This window comes from Globicephala melas, chromosome 19 (assembly GCF_963455315.2).
Source record: "Globicephala melas chromosome 19, mGloMel1.2, whole genome shotgun sequence".
Classification (NCBI taxonomy): domain Eukaryota; kingdom Metazoa; phylum Chordata; class Mammalia; order Artiodactyla; family Delphinidae; genus Globicephala; species Globicephala melas.
Genome location: NC_083332.1, coordinates 62,387,285 through 62,405,488, shown reverse-complemented (window position 1 = coordinate 62,405,488; position 18,204 = coordinate 62,387,285). Strand labels below are relative to the sequence as shown.

Genomic DNA, 18,204 nt, shown 5'->3' with positions numbered 1-18,204 from the left:
CCTGCACCCCTTGTCCTGTGCTGTGCCCTCGTGGTGTCCACCAAGGACATTCAGGCCTATCTAACCCTTCACAGATCGGTGAATTAATGCTTTATCACCTTAAAAAAAATGTATTTCTAGGCTCTTAGTCACAACTCATCTTGATTTTGCTTCCAGTGCAGGGATTTGTAACTGACAGACTTTCAATTTGGAGTTATTTAAACTAGAATAAATTGTTTTGAAATCTTCCAACAAATGCACTGTCAGACTGAGATCTCGGCTGATTTTAGGAAAGCATTTTGCAGGGAGGATGTGGGAAAGGCAGCTTTCCGTGAGTGGCTGTAATTGGCCAGCGCCAAGGGCTCACTATGGCAACACTGGGTTACATAGATTGCTGCGTGCGGCTTCTGTTTAATTATGCAGGGTAGGTTTAATTTTTTAGAATCAGATTTGCACATCTTTGAAATAATTCTTCGTTTGAAGATTGATTCTTTTTATGACTTTGCATTTGTTATTGGGTGGCAGAATGTATTCTGACATTGGATTTGCAAGATATTAAAAAAAAATCTGTAATAGACTCTGTTTTGAGAATTTCTTTAGTCTCTTCAGAATGAAAACTCATTTAAATATTTTAGGACTTGCCTCCCAGGGAGTTTTAGCACATGCACAGTGCTCTGGCGAGACTACAGGAAGTGCTGGCGGGACTCGCAGCCCCCAGAATGGGCAGCCCTCTCCAGGGCTTTGCCCCTGTGGCTATTTGGGTCCGACTTTTATGGGCCCTTAGTTTGGCTTGCTGTTGTCTGGTGGTTGTCTTTTCTCAGTTCTCTGTTCCCATTTGCCCCTCCCCTGGGACCATTGACATTTATTATTGATTGATTGATTGATTGATTGCGGTATGCGGGCCTCTCACTGTTGTGGCCTCTGCCGTTGCAGAGCACAGGCTCCGGACGCGCAGGCTCAGCGGCCATGGCTCACGGGCCCAGCCGCTCCTCGGCATGTGGGATCCTCCCGGACTGGGGCACGAACCCGTGTCCCCTGCATCGGCAGGCGGACTCTCAACCACTGCGCCACCAGGGAAGCCCCTAATATTAATTGTTGTTATTATTTTTTTAACATCTTTATTGGAGTATTAGTTTCTGCTTTATAACAAAGTGAATCAGTTACACATATGCATATGTTCCCACATTTTATATTAACGTATTTGTTAGCTGCCCGTTGTTCAACAGGGGCACGCTGGATTCTTTGGAGGAGGCCTGTGGTGTGAATCATTCCATTGTCCCCTTGAGGACCAGAGAGTAGAAGGAGGCTGGGAGAATGACGTAGGAGAAAGAACGCAGGGCTGGAAGCGAGGGTACTTTTACGTTGCGGACCTTGGTCCTGGTTTGCAGTGAATCCCTCTGCGGCTCTTTTTCTGAGAGTAAAGTCACAGATCACAGAGTTGAAATGGTGGACTTGACGCAGCTCCCAAACCAAGGACAAGCAGAGGGCGTGGGCCATGGTGCCGTGTCAGAAAGCCGTGTGCGGTGCCGCACAGCCTGCCTCCTTAGGCTGGCTGTGGGTCCAGACCCAGCTGACCTCTGCCGTGGTTACTGCTCAGCTTGCCTGGGGTCCGTGTGTATCAACGTGGCGTGGACGTTGCACAGGGCTGGCTTTGCCTTTGGTGCTGCGTGTGGCCGATGTGGGTGCCGAGTAGGACAGGTACTCCTTCGTGGACGGTGTGGTCATTTTCACAGTCCTGCGTACTGACGCTCTCTCCTGTAGGTTTCAACTTCATGTTGCTCTGCATTTCAGATGAGTTTTCTCATCTCCACCCCCACCCCACCCCGCTTTTTAAAATTTTATTACTAACAATTTAATAACCATGTCAACCCAAACTTGGGCCAGCAGCGAAACCCCGCCCTCCCACCGTGGCACTGCGTAGCTTATGGGATCTTAGTTCCCCCAGCAGGGATTGAACCTGGGCCCCTGGCAGTGAGAGTGCCAAGTCCTAACCACTGGACCTCCAGGAAATTCCCCTCACTTATATCTGTAAATCACTGTTTTACATGGAGACCTTCATCACTTGTTTTTCCCTTTGGTGCAGTTTTTAGCACTAAAAGGGCATATGTATTTGATTCTGTCTTCTTAGAAATAAATCCATTCACTTAGTGTTATATATTCAGAGGTCGTATATAATTGTGCTCATGACTCATACATAGAGGTGCTTATACCTAAATACTGTCCATTTTTTCAAAAATCTTTTCTGTTTACCAAAAACAATGGGACTTACTTGAACCTTCAGTGCTGAGTAGGAAAGATAAGAGTTTTGTTGTTGTTGTGCCTATACGTGCATTTTGAACAACACCTGTCATGCATTAAGGTGATGTTCTGTCGTGATATTTACCCCTGAGATAAACAGAAAAATGTACTTAGATTTGTTGCCTAAGATATTGGCAACAATACTGAATCCTTTTATTTAGAAGGATCTGTGCCACATCCTCTAGGACAGTGTCTTCAAACTGTGGATCATGAACCATCACTCCTATTTAAGAAATGTCTTCCTGTGCCAAGGACATAGAGGTAGCTTCCTGCACCTTCTGAAAACTTTGAACTTCTGCTCTTTACACCGAAGCCTTTAATCTGTCCCGGACTGAGGTCTGCGTACGAGCCGGCTGCTCGCAGTCTTCCCTGCGGAAGCCAGCTGGCCCAGCCTTGTCCTTGACTGGGCTGTTCTTTGCTCGCTGACCTGCATTGCTTACTGTCACGAATCAGGTCTCCCCATGTGTGCCCACGTGGTGTTGGAGCTTTTGTGTGTCCCATTGGTCAGCTTGTCTATCCTGGTGACACTGTCCCCTGTCTTCATCATAAGTTTTGATTGTTGCTGGTGTCTAGAAATGCAGTTGGCTTGTGTATATTCATTTTATATGTTGTATCCAGGAACTTCTCTTTCTACAGATGAGAAAACTTAAGAATGACAGAGGCTGTTAGAATGTACCCAAGGTCACTGCCAAAACAGTGGCAGGGTCAGAATTTTAACGACAGCCATCACACTCCACTGTCCCTGGTCTGAGCTTGGCCCACGTGGATCTTCAGGAAATTAAGCTGGCTGCAGCATGAAGGGGCATCGGAAGGCGCCTTGTAGGAAGGGTACAAACTGGCGCCCGCAGAGGTGTCAGGGGCAGTAGAGGCAGCAGAGCCATGGAAGTGAAGCCCACAGGCCGGGAGGCCTGGGTACGAGCTCTGTGTCCGCAGAGCCAGTGGAGGTGTGTAGCCGGACTGGGAGGGACTGGGACCTCCCAGGAGGGGCTGCTTGCTCAGAGGTGCCAGTGGGGACTTGGTTGGGGGGGTGCGGGGGCTGGTGGAGGAGAGAGCAGTTGCTGGGAGGAGGCCCTGGGGGAAGCGCTTCACTTCCGGGCCTGGTGCCTGCTGCTGGGGAGGAAGGTAGGCACCAAGGCAAACAGTGCTCCGGTTTCGGTGTATAATGGAAGACTTCGGGCGGACTTTCTCTTGGATTCTCGCTCACAGGATCCATAAGTGTCATTTTTGGTTTTTTTTAGTTAATTTATTTTATTTATTTTTGGCTGTGTTGGGTTTTCGTTGCTGTGCGCAGGCTTCCTCTTGTTGCGGTGAGCGGGGGCTACTCTTCACTGCGGTGCGCGGACATCTCATTGTGGTGGCTTCTCCTGTTGCGGTGCATGGGCTCTAGGCACACGGGCTTCAGTAGTTGTGGCTCGCGGGCTCCAGAGCACAGGCTCAGTAGTTGTGGCGCACGGGCTTAGCTGCTCCGTGGCATGTGGGGTCTTCCCGGACCAGGGCTTGAACCCGTGTCTCCTGCAGTGGCAGGTGGATTCTTAACCACTGTGCCACCAGGGCAGCCCTTGTAGGTTTATTCTTGCTGGATGATCATCCTGAGGTCTGAGTAATACTTCTCGTTAGGAAACAGTGTGTGTTTTCTACTGGAGTTTCTCTTGTCGATGAGGGTCATCTACCAGGAAAGAAACTTGGATTTTTATGTTTTAACAGAAGAAAATTTGACTCCGCTTTTCAGAATGGAGACTCTTTGCTTGAGGGGTTTCCTGGGAGACTGGGGTGGTGGGCGAGGGCCAGCGTCTCCCTGCTTGGTAGCAGGACCTGCTGGCTGGTGAGCATATCACTGTAACAGTTCAGCACTGTCACTGGAACAGAGCTGTTCTTCTGGAAATTAGAGGTGGTTTAGAGATGAAGAACATCGCCAGCACACTGAATTAAACGTAGAAAATGAAGTAAGGAAGACGCCTCACTCCTTGACTTGACAAGTGGAAAGCACGTTTGTGCAGGGATGGTGACCAGGGGCTGGCGGGAGGGTGTTGGGCTCCCGGGGGCGGGTCAGCCTGCTCACGCACACACCCGCTGATTAGACCGCACCCGTACCCTGCAGGCCTGTGCAGAGGCGTTTCAGGGTGCTCTTGCTGTGCTTGTGTGTCTGTGCAGTCATCAGGGTGGGGACACCCTCTCGTGCCCGGGATCACAGCGTAGATCACTCATCACACATTGAATCACTGGAAACCCAAAGTTGATCTCGATTCAAGTCCTAACTTCACAGGAGTGGTTTGGCCATAAGGAGTCTATTTAGCCCGTCCACATTCCACCCTTTATTAAGGAAGGATTGGATCTTGCCCCTCAAAGCAGATTTTGGGCCCAGGAGATGTCTGTCGTGCATGTATAGTGTTAGGCTGTTGGATACGCCTTTGTTTGGCCAAGCAGCATGGTCGGTGGACCGGCAACTAGCAGCCCTGTGACCTTGTGTTGACAAACGGGGCTGTGGGTTACCTCTGAGCTCGGGGCAGCCTGGGCTCTGTGGGTGTGTGGATTCTCACAGCCCTGCTACTCCTGCTTCAATGACTTCTGTGGAACCTTCTCATTTCTGTGGTCTTCCTTCTTAAACTAGTCCTCTCCAACTTACTTTAGAGGGTGAGGGTGGTAAGAATTCTCAAGGCTAAGAAACACTGCTTTCTGGTGGCCGTCTCCACAGTTTTGTAATTGGGGGTTTGGATGGGCAAATGAGACTAGATCAGTGATTATTTATTAGGTTTGCTTGGAAAGCATTAAAAACAAAACAGTACAGTTTGGCAAGGCTTACCCCAGACACACAAAATCTGAAGCATCTTTCGGGGGTGGGAATGTGTAGGAGACAAGTCACGGGTGATTTAAGTCTTTGAAATACAAGGGCGTATCTTCCGAGCAGCCCTGTTCTTTCTTCTGGGCCATGTGTTTACACTTGGAGTGTGGAAGAGGTCAGGTGGTGGTAGGATCTTAAATTCCTGGTGGGTGAGATGCAGTATAAGTGGTGGGAGCGGAGACTCCTGCCTTTAGAGGCCAGTGTCCTGTTTGTGTCATTCGCCCCAGGTGCTATGGTTAAAGAAGAGAACAGGTATATATTAAGTAGCTGTTTTCTTACCCAGTCCTTGCAGGCCGAGCCGGAGGTGGTGTCCCCTTGCCTCACACCACCCCTCACTGCTCCCTGAGGGACAGCTGTCAATCTGAGCGTTTAATCTTGCTTGAATTGGGGCTAGTGAACAAAACTTGTTTTGCATTAGAGAATAATCTAGTTTGGAAGGCTCATGGCAGTAGTGAGGTGGAGGAGGGATGTAGTGTGTGGGGTGGCATACAGGGAGGGCTGTGCAGTGCGGTCAGGGATTGGTGAGTGTGCGAAGGAGAACGTGGACGCTTCATCCTGGAAGCGCACTGATGTGGAGGAGAGGCAGCACTGAGCCAGCGACCTCGAGCGGCTGCTCGGGAGCCCACCAGGCATGGCCGCTCGGCTGGGGCTCGCAGGGACACACGCTGGCCGGGGAGGGCTTCTTATTGTCCGTATTTTTACCTCTGATTAATTTTGTCCGTAAACCACATGGATTTGAGGTGAATTTTTATCTGTGTCAAAGGGTGACTGTGAGCTGGGTGGATTGAGAGGGCACAGATGCTTGGAGGTGCGGGGCCGAGCACTTGACCGTGCCTCTGGGAAGCGGCCTCCTTTCCACAGCCGCTTGCCCACTGATCAGCTGTGCTCTTCCGGTGCCCCTGAGGCCCACGGTCTCCTCCACACGGGGCCTCCCGTTGCGTGCCTGCCGGTGACCAGGGTGCAGCGTGGGGCCTGCAGCATGATCGTGACATGACGTAAAGACAGAAAGCCGGCCTGGACAGTAGCGACAGGTTAAGGAAGAAAGTGAGGGCCTGAGTATGCTGTTGGAGGGTGGAGAGGAACCTGCCCAGATGGGCAGCGGGGGAGAGGCAGCCTCCTGTGAGTGACACGGGATGTTTCCAAGAAACTTGGAGAGATTTGGAGTTGCCAGGGTGGCAGCTGGGGACAGCATCCTTCAGCACCTGTGTCCCTGGGGCTGTCCACCAGGGTGGTGGCACTGATGGGCTGTGAGGTCATCTTTAGTGGGTGCACCTGCAGCAAGAGCTGACCCCCACCAGCTCCGGGAGCGCGGCAGGAAACGCTGGGGTGCCTGCCGTGCAGGACGGAGCTTCTGTCCCGTGAGGCCTTTTCCTCAGCTGTGTGTGTGCATGTACGTGTGTGCTCTGCCATGATGGTCTGAAGTTTGAACACGAATCTGTTCCTCGTGAGCTCAGTGACTCCCGTGGGCAGAGTGAGGTGTGCATAGGGATGAATCTAATGTGCCACGTTCACTTCTCAGCAGTGCGGTGGGAAGTGGAGAGAATCAGGTTGTTGTGATGACACAGGTGGAGAAATACTGCACCTGAGTCAGGAGTTGGGCCAGGGCGGAGGGAGGGGGAGAGAGTGATGACTTGGAGCTGGAATGGACTGGGTTTCGATTGTGAGGGGGGCATGCCAGGTTGCTGGCTTGGAGGATCGATCGTCTAGAAAGTGGTACCCTGAACCAGGGCAGGAAATATAGTCATAATTCCCTTGGGGCTCCATCTGTGCACTTGTGTGTGCTGTGGATGTGTCTGTGGTGTGGCTGGACTTTGTGAGTTCCGTGGGGAGCTCTGAGCTGGAGAATGGGGATTGAGATCTACCCATATGGTTGTTAGAGCCTCAGAGGCAGGTTGGATGGCCCCGGGAGAGCCGGGAAGACCCACACCGCAGGAGCGGGTGGAGTGACAGCAGAGAGGCTGGGTGGGGTGCTGCCTGACGGGATGGGTGCTGCCCAGAGGCCAAGGCAGGGCAGCATCAGTTATGATCCTGGCTTGGAGGGAGGAGGAGCTCAGCCTGCCCTGGGTTTCTGAGCTGAGAACTCTCTTGTGAATACCAGCCTTGTGTCTGTATTTTGGGTCAGAAGGGCTTGGTCACTTTTAGACTTCAGCTGCGTCCCAGAAGCTGTGAGTGCACAGTGGGGTTGGGGGTGGTAGTGTGAGTGACCTTCGTGGATACAGGCTCTGCAGCCTGACTTTGATCCTGACTTTGAGGCAAATGATTCAACATCTCAGAATCTGGTTTCTCAACAGAAAAAAGGAGCCGATCCTGTTACTGTCAGGGTTGTCATGACGGTTAAATGAGCCAGTGTAGGGAGAGCAGGTGCAGGGCAGGGGTGGGCAGCTGTGGGGTGGCAGGGCTACCCTTCTGTGCAGGACGCGTGCCAGAGTGTGTGCGGACGGCACAGAGACATGCTAGGCGCGTGGCCAGCTGGCCCCTCCGCCCACCGTTGCTGCTCGAGAGCTCTGTGACCACTGCGGGTTCCTGGGAGGACAGGGTTGGGTGTCAGTCCGCCGTCGGGAAAGCTCTCCTGAGAGGCTGGGCTGGGGCTGGGTTCCTGCCTACGCCTCCCTGCCCAGCGGCTGCAGGTCCCCTGCTTGTGATGCCCGCGAACATGGGAAGGTGTGGTGGGCACCGGCTCCCGTCCTGATCTCCAGAGAGACGCTGGAGAGCTTCCAGACAGTGTGCACTGCCTTCTGTCTGTCTGAAGAGAGCTGTTCATTTGGGTGCTGTCCCTTTCTTTCCTGTCTGGGCAGCTGGTGCATTGGTGGAACTGGCAGAGGGTGGGCCTTCCAGCAGGACTGGGGTGGGGCCTGCAATGTGGGACACCTGGTACTAAGTCATCCATTCAGCAGTTCCTAGACTTGGTCCTTGTTCTGTGCTGGGCCGCCTGCCCCCGCTGCATCTTGGTTCTACAGTGTTAGGGCTGCTCATCCCTGCCAGCTCCATACCGCCCCCCCAATCAGATTCGTTGCATTTTAGATGTTAACCTGTACAGATTATTGGTGTGAGCTCACATTCTCCATGAAAAGAGTAGCACACGTTTAGGGAAAATGATGTATTTTTAAAGGAAACAATTTTACATTGGATATCGAAGAACCTTAAACTTTTCAAATGAAAGGTGTGTTAGGGATTATCAAACCTAATCCCCTTGTTTTATGGATTAATAATCTCAGGGTTGTTTCCTGGTATTTTTTTTTTTGAATTTTATTTTGTTTTGTTTTGTTTTATTTTATTTATTTATTTATTTTGCGGTACGCGGGCCTCTCACTGTTGTGGCCTCTCCCGTTGCGGAGCACAGGTTCCGGACGCTCAGGCTCAGTGGCTGTGGCTCATGGGCCCAGCCGCTCTGCGGCACGTGGGATCCTCCCGGACCGGGGCACGAACCCATGTCCCCTGCATAGGCAGGCGGACTCTCAACCACTGCGCCACCAGGAAAGCCCTTGAATTTTATTTAATTTATTTTTTTATACAGCTGGTTCTTATTAGTCATCAATTTTATACACTTAGGTGTATACATGTCAGTCCCAATCGCCCAATTCAGCACAGCACCATCCCCACCCCCCCGCGGCTTTCCCCCCTTGGTGTCCATACGTTTGTTCTCTACATCTGTGTCTCAACTTCTGCCCTGCAAACCGGTTCATTTGTACCATTTTTCTAGGTTCCACATACATGCGTTAATATACGATATTTGTTTTTCTCTTTCTGACTTACTTCACTCTGTATGACAGCCTCTAGATCCATCTGCGTCTCAACAAATGACCCAATTTCGATCCTTTTTATGGCTGAGTAATATTCCATTGTACATATGTACCACATCTTCTTTATCCATTCGTCTGCCGACGGGCATTTAGGTTGCTTCCATGACCTGGCTATTGTAAATAGTGCTGCGGTGAACATTGGAGTGCATATGTCTTTTTGAATTATGGTTTTCTCTGGGTATATGCCCAGTAGTGGGATTGCTGGATCATATGGTAGTTCTATTTTTAGTTTTTTAAGGAACCTCCATAATGTTCTCCCTAGTGGCTGTATCAATTTACATTCCTACCAACAGTGCAAGAGGGTTCCCTTTTCTCCACACCCTCTCCAGCATTTGTTGTTTGTAGATTTTTTGATGATGCCCATTCTAACTGGTGTGAGGTGATACCTCATTGTAGTTTTGACTTGCATTTCTCTAATAATTAGTGATGTTGAGCAGCTTTTCATGTGCTTCTTGGCCATCTGTATGTCATCTTTGGAGAAATGTCTGTTTAGGTCTTCTGCCCATTTTTGGATTGGGTTGTTTGTTTTTTTAGTATTGAGCTGCATGAGCTGTTTATATATTTTGGAGATTAATCCTTTGTCCGTTGATTCGTTTGCAAATATTTTCTCCCATTCTGAGGGTTGTCTTTTCGTCTTGTTTATGGTTTCCTTTGCTTTGTAAAAGCTTTTAATTAGGTCCCATTTGTTTATTTTTGTTTTTATTTCCATTACTCTAGGAGGTGGATCAAAAAAGATCTTTCTGTGATTTATGTCATAGAGTGTTCTTACTATGTTTTCCTTACTATGTTTATAGTGTCCATCTTACATTTAGGTCTCTAATCCATTTTGAGTTTATTTTTGTGTATGGTGTTAGGGAGTGTTCTAATTTCATTCTTATACATGGAGCTGTCCAGTTTTCCCAGCACCACTTATTGAAGAGACTGTCTTTTCTCCACTGTATATCCTTGCCTTCTTTGTCATAGATTAGTTGACCATAGGTGCTTGGGTTTATCTCTGGGCTTTCTATCTTGTTCCATTGATCTATGTTTCTGTTTTTGTGCCAGTACCATATTGTCTTGATTACTGTAGCTTTGTAGTATAGTCTGAAGTCAGGGAGTCTGATTCCTCCAGCTCCGTTTTTTTCCCTCAAGACTGCTTTGGCTATTTGGGGTCTTTTGTGTCTCCATACAAATTTTAAGATTTTTTGTTCTACTTCTGTAAAAAATGCCATTGGTAATTTGATAGGGATTGCATTGAATCTGTAGATTGCTTTGGGTAGTATAGTCATTTTCACAATATTGATTCTTCCAATCCAAGAACATGGTATATCTCTCCATCTGCTGGTATCATCTTTAATTTCTTTCATCAGGGTCTTATAGTTTTCTGCATACAGGTCTTTTGTCTCCCTAGGTAGCTTTATTCCTAGGTATTTTATTATTTTTGTTGCAATGGTAAATGGGAGTGTTGCCTTAATTTCTCTTTCAGATTTTTATCATTAGTGTATAGGAATGCCAGAGATTTCTGTGCATTAATTTTGTATCCTGCTACTTTACCAAACTCATTGATTAGCTCTAGTAGTTTTCTGGTGGCATTTTTAGGATTCTCTATGTATAGTATCATGTCATCTGCAAACAGTGACAGTTTTACTTCTCTTTTCCAATTTGTATTCCTCTTATTTCTTTTTCTTCTCTGATTGTCATGGCTGGGACTTCCAAAACTATGTTGAATAATAGTGGTGAGAGTGGACATCCTTGTCTTGTTCCTGATCTTAGTGGAAATGCTTTCAGTTTTTCACCATTGAGCATGATGTTTGCTGTGGGTTTGTCATATATGGCCTTTATTATGTTGAGGTAGGTTCCCTCTATGCCCACTTTCTGGAGAGTTTGTATCATAAATGGCTGTTGAATTTTGTCAAAAGCTTTTTCTGCATCTATTGAGATGATCGTGTGGTTTTTCTTCTTCAGTTTGTTAATGTGGTGTATCACATTGACTGATTTGTGTATATTGAAGAATCCTTGCATCCCTGGGATAAATCCCACTTGATCATGGTGTATGATCCTTTTAATGTGTTGTTGGATCCTGTTTGCTAGTATTTTGTTGACGATTTTTGCATCTATATTCATCAATGATATTGGTCTGTAATTTTCTTTTTTTGTAGTATCTTTGTCTGGTTTTGGTATCAGGGTGATGGTGGCCTCATAGAATGAGTTTGGGAGTGTTCCTTCCTCTGCAATTTTTTGGAAGAGTTTGAGAAGGATGGGTGTTGGCTCTTCTGTAAATGTTCGATAGAATTCACCTGTGAAGCCATCTGGTCCTGGACTTTTGTTTGTTGGAAGATTTTTAATCACAGTTTCAATTTCACTACTTGTGATTGGTCTGTTCATATTTTCTATTTCTTCCTGGTTCAGTCTTGGAAGGTTATACCTTTCTAAGAATTTGTCAATTTTTGTTTTTTTAAATCACCCTTTTAGGGAGAAAAACTGGCAACTCAGGAGTACTAGACGTTTCAGCTGTGTCTTCCTTGCCTGCTCTCAAAAATCCTTTCACAGAACTTTTGTACATCTGTAAGTTGCAAGCGTCTGAGATATTTAAAGGAAAGAAAGCATTGATGACACTTGGGTGTGGCTGTGAGGACCTGGGCCAGCTTTGGGAGAGGCCGTGTGGGCTCCTCCTTGGCGAGGGCTGCCCTTGTAACTGTCTTGTCTCCCAGCCCAGACACAGGGCTTTCCCACTTGTTCAGGTCGTCTGTAATTTCTTTCACGAGTATTTTGTGGGTTTTCATTCAGTGTACAAGTGTTGCATCGCTTTGGTTAAATCCATTCCTATATATTTTATTTTTTTTTTGATGCTGTTGTAAATGATGTTGTTTTCTTAATTTCTCTTTCAGAGTGTTCCCTGCTGGCATGTTAGAAGTACCTCTGATTTTGCACATTGATCTTGTGTCCTGCAGCTTTGCTCTGCTGCACTCTATTGTTAGCTCTCATGGTTTCTTGTAGATTCTCTAGGGTTTTATATTCTTTTTTTTAAAAAAGTATTTATTTATTTATTTTTTGGCTGCGTCGGGTCTTAGCTGCAGCACGCAGGATCTTTCTTTGAGGTGCGTGGGCTTCTCTGGTTGTGGTGCGCAGGCTTAGTTGCCCCACGGCATGTGGGATCTTAGTTTTCTAACCAGGGATGGAACCGGCATCCCCTGCATTTCAAGACGGATTCTTAACCACTGGACCACCAGGGAAGTCTCTGTGTTCCTTTTTAAGGTCAGTTTTCTAGCTGGACAACCTGGTTGAGTTCAGGCTTTAGTTGTGTCCTGTTGTGGTAGGTTGTGATTTCTGTCTGCGTTCCTGAGTGGTCGGTGGACCGCTTCTGTTAAGCACTGTCATGTGGATGCTTGCGGTGAGACTCGTGGGGCACGGGGATGGCGACTTCATGGAGCTGGACTGATGCTGCGCTCCCGTTAACAGAAGACAGGGTGGTGCCCAGTGTCCTGTGGTCTGTCCTCCTTGGACTGTTCCTTTTGGAGAAGTGAAGCAGATGGGAGTGGTGAGAGCCTGAGATCGATCAGTCGTGATTGTTGACACGAGTGAAGTGGGGAAGCCACAGCCCTGATTCCTGTGACCTTGCGTGTATCCATTGCTGGGGTCCCAGTGCACCCCGACCACGGTGGGTGACAGCATCCTGTTGTCTCTGGAGAGCATGATGCTGACTGGGAAGTCTGAGTTTGCTGAGAGCTAGAGACATCGGTCATCTGTTTCCTGACTTAGACCCTCAGGAAAGGAGTCTTCGTCTTGTTAGTCAGGGTTTCAAGTGTGTCTGTGATGTCCGAAGGACTGCTCTCCATGTGGATTGTTGTGTGGACGGTGCGTAGGGAGCGAGGAGCCTGTGAACTTGAGTGTGGACTTGCTGACCCAGAGGCAGGCTGGTGAAGGTTCGGTGGTGTCCATGTCACTCCTGCCGCGAATGGACAGCTTGTTTTGCCAGGCGCAGCACTGTCCCCTGCTCCAGTCGTTAGGGGCCTGCTTTCCCAGTCTGCTCCCACTTCCCCTAGTTTGATTCTGTGCTCTTATCCCAGCTTTCAGGAGTTGCCCAGGCCCTGGTTTACAGTTTCCCTGGGGTTTCTCTTCATAGCTGTGTGGCTTGATATCTGAGAAACCCCTTTCTATCCTCCCCTGGGTTTGGCGGCTCAGTGGGCACTGGTCCCTGGACAGCAGCTCAGGCTCTCCCGCCTCCCCGTGTGCCCGTGTCTGTTCATTCTGCGCTTTCTTCTGTTCAGGGGCAAAAAGCGAATTGTCTGGAAACATTAATTTCCTGTTTCCTGCTTGCTTTGTCCTCTGGTGAAAAGAAGCATCTGAGTTGAAGAGAGAAGTTGTACATGGGGCGTTCGTTTTCCCTCCAGCTCCTTCCCCACCTGCCTCAGCTATGCCCCGCGCCCCCCCCCCCGCCCCCCTTGTTCCCTTGAGCCTTCTCTCCAATCTAGCCAAGGAAGCAGTGACAGATAGCACCCATCCTAAAACAACACCAAAAATCAGCCCTCCCTCCCGCCCCCCGGCAGAGTGAGGCTTTCTTTGAGCTCTGGGCTCTGGGCACTGTGGCGGGCCGGGGTGGGGAGGCTTTGTAACTCTGCAGATAGAGCTCAGTCTGTCCTGTCCTTCTGTGACTGAGGCCCGGCTGCCTCTGCGTTCTTCAAACAGTGCCGTCAGTCCTCTTGGTTACATTTTAAGGTTTATTTCTGTTTTGTTTTTAATTAACGTTTTTTTGTTTTTGGCTGTGTTGGGTCTTCATTGCTGTGCGCGGGCTTTCTCTAGTTGCGGCGAGCGGGGGCTGCTCTTCGTTGCGGTGGGCGGGCTTCTCATTGCGGTGGCTTCTCTTGTTGCAGAGCACGGGCTCTAGGCGCCAGGGCTTCAGTAGTTGTGGCACGCGGGCTTCAGTAGTTGTGGCTCGCGGGCTCTGGAGCGCAGGCTCAGCGGCCATGGCTCACGGGCTTAGTTGCTCCATGGCATGTGGGATCTTCCCGGACCAGGGCTCGAACTCGTGTCCCCTGCATTGGTAGGTGGATTCGTAACCACTGCACCACCAGGGAAGTCCTTAAGGGGGTTTTTAAAGCTTCAGTGAGAACAGCAGGGACACGTGTTCTCCGTTTCCAGTTTCAGGGAGGTGGTGGTTGAGTGTGGGCTCTGGAGTCAGCCTGGGTCTGAGACCTGGCCCCCCATTCGGGGTGACCTTGGTGAGGCTGTGCACCTTCACAGGGCCTCAGAGATGAGGTTAGGCCAAACAATATGAAATTGTTAATATGAGACTTTTTTAAAATCGAGATCATTGTAGATTGACATGCAATTGTAAGAAATAATACAGAGAGACCCCTTGGCTACTTTGCCTAGTTTCTTGCGATGGGAACATTTTGTCAAATTGTAGTATAATATCACAACCAGAGTACTGACATGGATACAGCCGATGAATCTTAATCTTATTCAGGTGGGCCTTCCTTGTACCGTGTGTGCGCACAGTTCTGTGCATCTCCATCACATCTAGGTCCCTGTATCCACTGTCCCCACCAGAGACTCTCCTGTTTGCTTTTTCATAATCACACCCACTTCCCTTCTGCTTCATTGCCTCACCCTTGTCCTTAACCCTGACAACCACCAATCTGTCCTCGATTTCTAAAATTTTGTCTCTGAGAACGTCATGGGAATGGAATCATGAATGTAACCTTTTGGGGTTGGCTCAGTACAAGCCCCTTGAGATCCATCAGAGTTGTTGCCACACTGGTAACAACTTTCTTTCCTTTGTGTTTCTGAGTGTTGTTCCCCGCAGACCACAGTTTGTTTACCATTCACCTGTTGCAGGACATCTGTGCTAATTCCAGTTTTGGGGAATTATGAATAAAACTGCTATGAACATTCTGTGGAGGCTACTGGACCATTTCTGACGTACCAAAATGGCGGTCTCTGACAACGCAGTCCAGTACCCAGAGGCGCCCTGCGCTCTGCTGGGTGTGTGGATGTGTGGACCTAGCTGGTCTGTGCACAGACCTCAAGACACATCCTGCCTCCTCCGTGCCATTGTCTGAACTACGGAAGAAGTTCCTGCTCTGGAAGGCTGAGCTCTGTGCTGGCCGCCCGCACCCAGCCCCGTGCCCCTTGACCTGGAGCGTTACCACAGGAGCCCGCGGCTGCTGTCTCTGGGGAGCAGGGAAGGGAAGGCAGACATGCACTCAGCCCCACCGCCCTGTGGGTATGACCACCCTCCAGCACCTTGGTGTCCTGGCGCTGGTTCTGTCCACGGTGTGTGTGGAGCATCTGCCCACACGGGGCTCCGCTGTCACTCGCATCCACACTCCAGCTTCTGCCAGGGAGCGTTGTGGTCCCTGGGAGCTTGGGCTTGGAGAACTGGTCTGTGTCTTCAGACCTCCAGCTGAGGCCAGTGCAGCAAGACCAGGCTTTGGCTACTTGGGGCTCCTGGGATCTGGGGCCTCTGGAAAGGCTGCACAGGAGGGCGGTCAAGGAGGCCAGGGCGGTGCTCGGTGCTTTAAAACCCAGAGTGTGGGCCAGCCGAGGGGACCGTGCTTTCCGTGGGACTGATTACAACTGTCTAGTGCTCATCTCATGCTGAACGGAAACTGCGATTAGCAGTCACAGGCCTTTGAAAAATTAATTAATTAATTAATTGGGCGGCATTGGGTCTTTTTAAAAATAAATTTATTTATTTAATTAATTTATTTTTGGCTGCGTTGGGTCTTCGTTGCTGCACCGGGGCTAATCTTCATTGCGGTGTGTGGGCTTCTCATTGCAGTGGCTTCTCTTGTTGCGGAGCACGGGCTCTAGGCGCACGGGCTTCAGTAGTTGTGGCACGTGGGCTCAGTAGTTGTGGCTTGCGGGCTCTGGAGCGCAGGCTCAGTAGTTGTGGCGCACGGGCTTAGCTGTGGTTGACACTGGCTTCATGTTGCCAGGGTCTGCGTCTGCACTCTGTCCCCACTGGTCTCTACTTCTGGGCTGGGAACGTGCTCTTTGAATGCTGTCGTTCTGACAGTAAAGTGTAGTCTGCTGTGTTTCCTTGTGAATATGTGGCTTGATTATAGTTGTGTGTTGGTTCTGATGTGAACGTGTGTGCAACACGAAGCGTTTTTCATATTTTTAGGGTATTTCTTCAATGTGCATTCCCCAGAAATGGGATTACTCTGTCACAAGGTATAAATATTTTAGAGGCTCTTAATTTGTGTTGTCTTCTAGGAGTAATTGAGTCAATTACTAAGTATTTTCTCTTAAAATGAAAAGACCTTTAGACTAGAATTTAGAAGCCCTGGATTTTGTTTCCAACTGGCTTTTAATTCCCTGCATGACCTCAGACAACTTGAAAATATATTATTTTTTAACGTCACTTAACTTGGGCCCAGTAGAGCACTGGTTCTCTACCCATGTGATTTTGCCCTTCAGGGGACTTGGGACAGTGTCTGGAGATGTTCTAGCTGTCACAGCTTGGGGAGGTGCTCCCGGCATGCAGTGGGTAGAGGCCGGGATACTCAGCACCCTGCGGTGCCCAGGACAGCACAGGATGATGTGGCTCCAGGTGGTAAGTTGTGCTGGGTTTGAGAAACTCAAGTTTCCTTCAAAACTGAATAGTAGTTGTATAATTTGTTGCATTCCGAGTGTAGACATTCATCATAAACTCTGCGTTGTTCCGTCACTGCCTTTATAGGAAAATTGAAAAGCTTAGTGAGTTGTTGCTTTTCAGTAAAACCAAGGTGTGGTGATTGGAAGCTGCCTTTCTAGTCCTTGAGGTTAATAATGTCAGCTTCAAAAAGTCCTGTACCAGCAACATAAGGACAGAAAAATCTAAAACCATCTTTGCAAAACACACATACACATCTGTAAGCACAGGTCAGGAAACCACTTAGATCTTTTGGAAACCGAGTGCAGACCTTGGAAATCTGCTCTCCATAAGCACTGTGTCCTGGCAGCTGTGCTTGTCTCCTGTGTGCCTGTGCGTGTCCGGTCCTGATGCTGCACGGCTGGTGCGTTCGGAGGTGGGAGCGAGCTTGATGGGACTGTGGAACAATAGGTGTGAATGGAATAATGCTGGTTGTTTTGTTCTTGGGATCTCAGTTCTCTTCAGGACCCTGCAGCGTCACTGTGTTCACATGGCCAGGCCGCAGGCTTGCTTGATTGGTTGATTGATTTCGGACATGGAGGTCTTTGGAGACGCTTTGCAATAAAAGCTCTTCTTTTTATAATGATTTTGGAAGATTGTATATTGTGCCATTTGCTTTTCTTTTGATACTGTACTTTGGGTTTACTTTCAAAGAGTTGAAATTGCTACATTTTGATGTAAAAATATTTGATGGATGAAAAGATGTTTTTAGTTGTCTCTGTACCTTTAAACTCCTAGTTTTGAATGATGGAAATAAATTATTTCAATTAATGACAAAATGGAAGGGTGCCCAGTTACACAGTCCCAGGAGCGGGCATGGTCCTCTCATCTTCCTCTCCGGTCCTTGTCAGGGCAGCAGAGGGGGCGAGGTCGCTGCTGGACCCGGGGAAGACTCACAGTGTAAACGTGAGAACCAGCTCTCCAGGCCCTGGGCCCTGGCCTGCCTAGCTTGAGCAGTACTGCTTAGACTTCGGGTGTGCTTCCTGGTTGCTATCCACCCCACCCCGACTTCCAAGAGGAACCGTTATTTTGAAATTTATAGTTTATGATTATTTGCTTTTCATTGATTTTTTTTTTAAGATTTAGTTTTATTTATTTTTGGCTGCATTATGTCTTCGTTGCTGTGCGCGGGCTTCCTCTGGTTGCAGCGAGCGGGGACTGCTCTTCGTTGTGGTGCACAGGCTTCTCATTGCGGTGGCTTCTCACTGCAGAGCATGGGCTTTAGCTCGCGGGCTTCAGTAGTTGTGGCTCGCGGGCTCAGTAGTTGTGGCTCGCGGGCTCTAGAGCACAGGCTCAGTAGCTGTGGCACATGGGCTTAGTTGCTCTGCGGCATGTGGGATCTTCCCGGACCAGGGCTCGAACCCGTGTCCCCTGCGTTGGCAGGCGGATTCTGAACCACTGCGCCACCAGGGAAGTCCCTTTTCATTGATTTTTACTGTATACATAGTAAATCGAATATATTAAGTTTCATGTACTTTTGAAAGACACATACATTCAATATATTCCTCTGAGACCTTTTCTCACTCACTGTTAACGGTTTTTGAGATTTGCTGATGTTGATACGTGTAGCTGCAGCTTACTCATGAGTAACGGGGTTGTTTGCCCATGGCGGGCCTGCCCACGAGGCCCCTGTGTGCTGCCACCCCCAGACGATATCTCTTAGTCATGTT

At 48.9% G+C, this 18,204-nt stretch overlaps 1 protein-coding gene across 8 annotated transcripts in view; it reads left to right on the top strand.

The window, feature by feature from the left end:
* The window catches only part of ANKRD11 (ankyrin repeat domain containing 11), a 168,753-nt gene that overhangs the window by 51,733 nt on the left and 98,816 nt on the right, over positions 1–18,204 (top strand). The gene's annotated exons all lie outside the window — the stretch shown is intronic.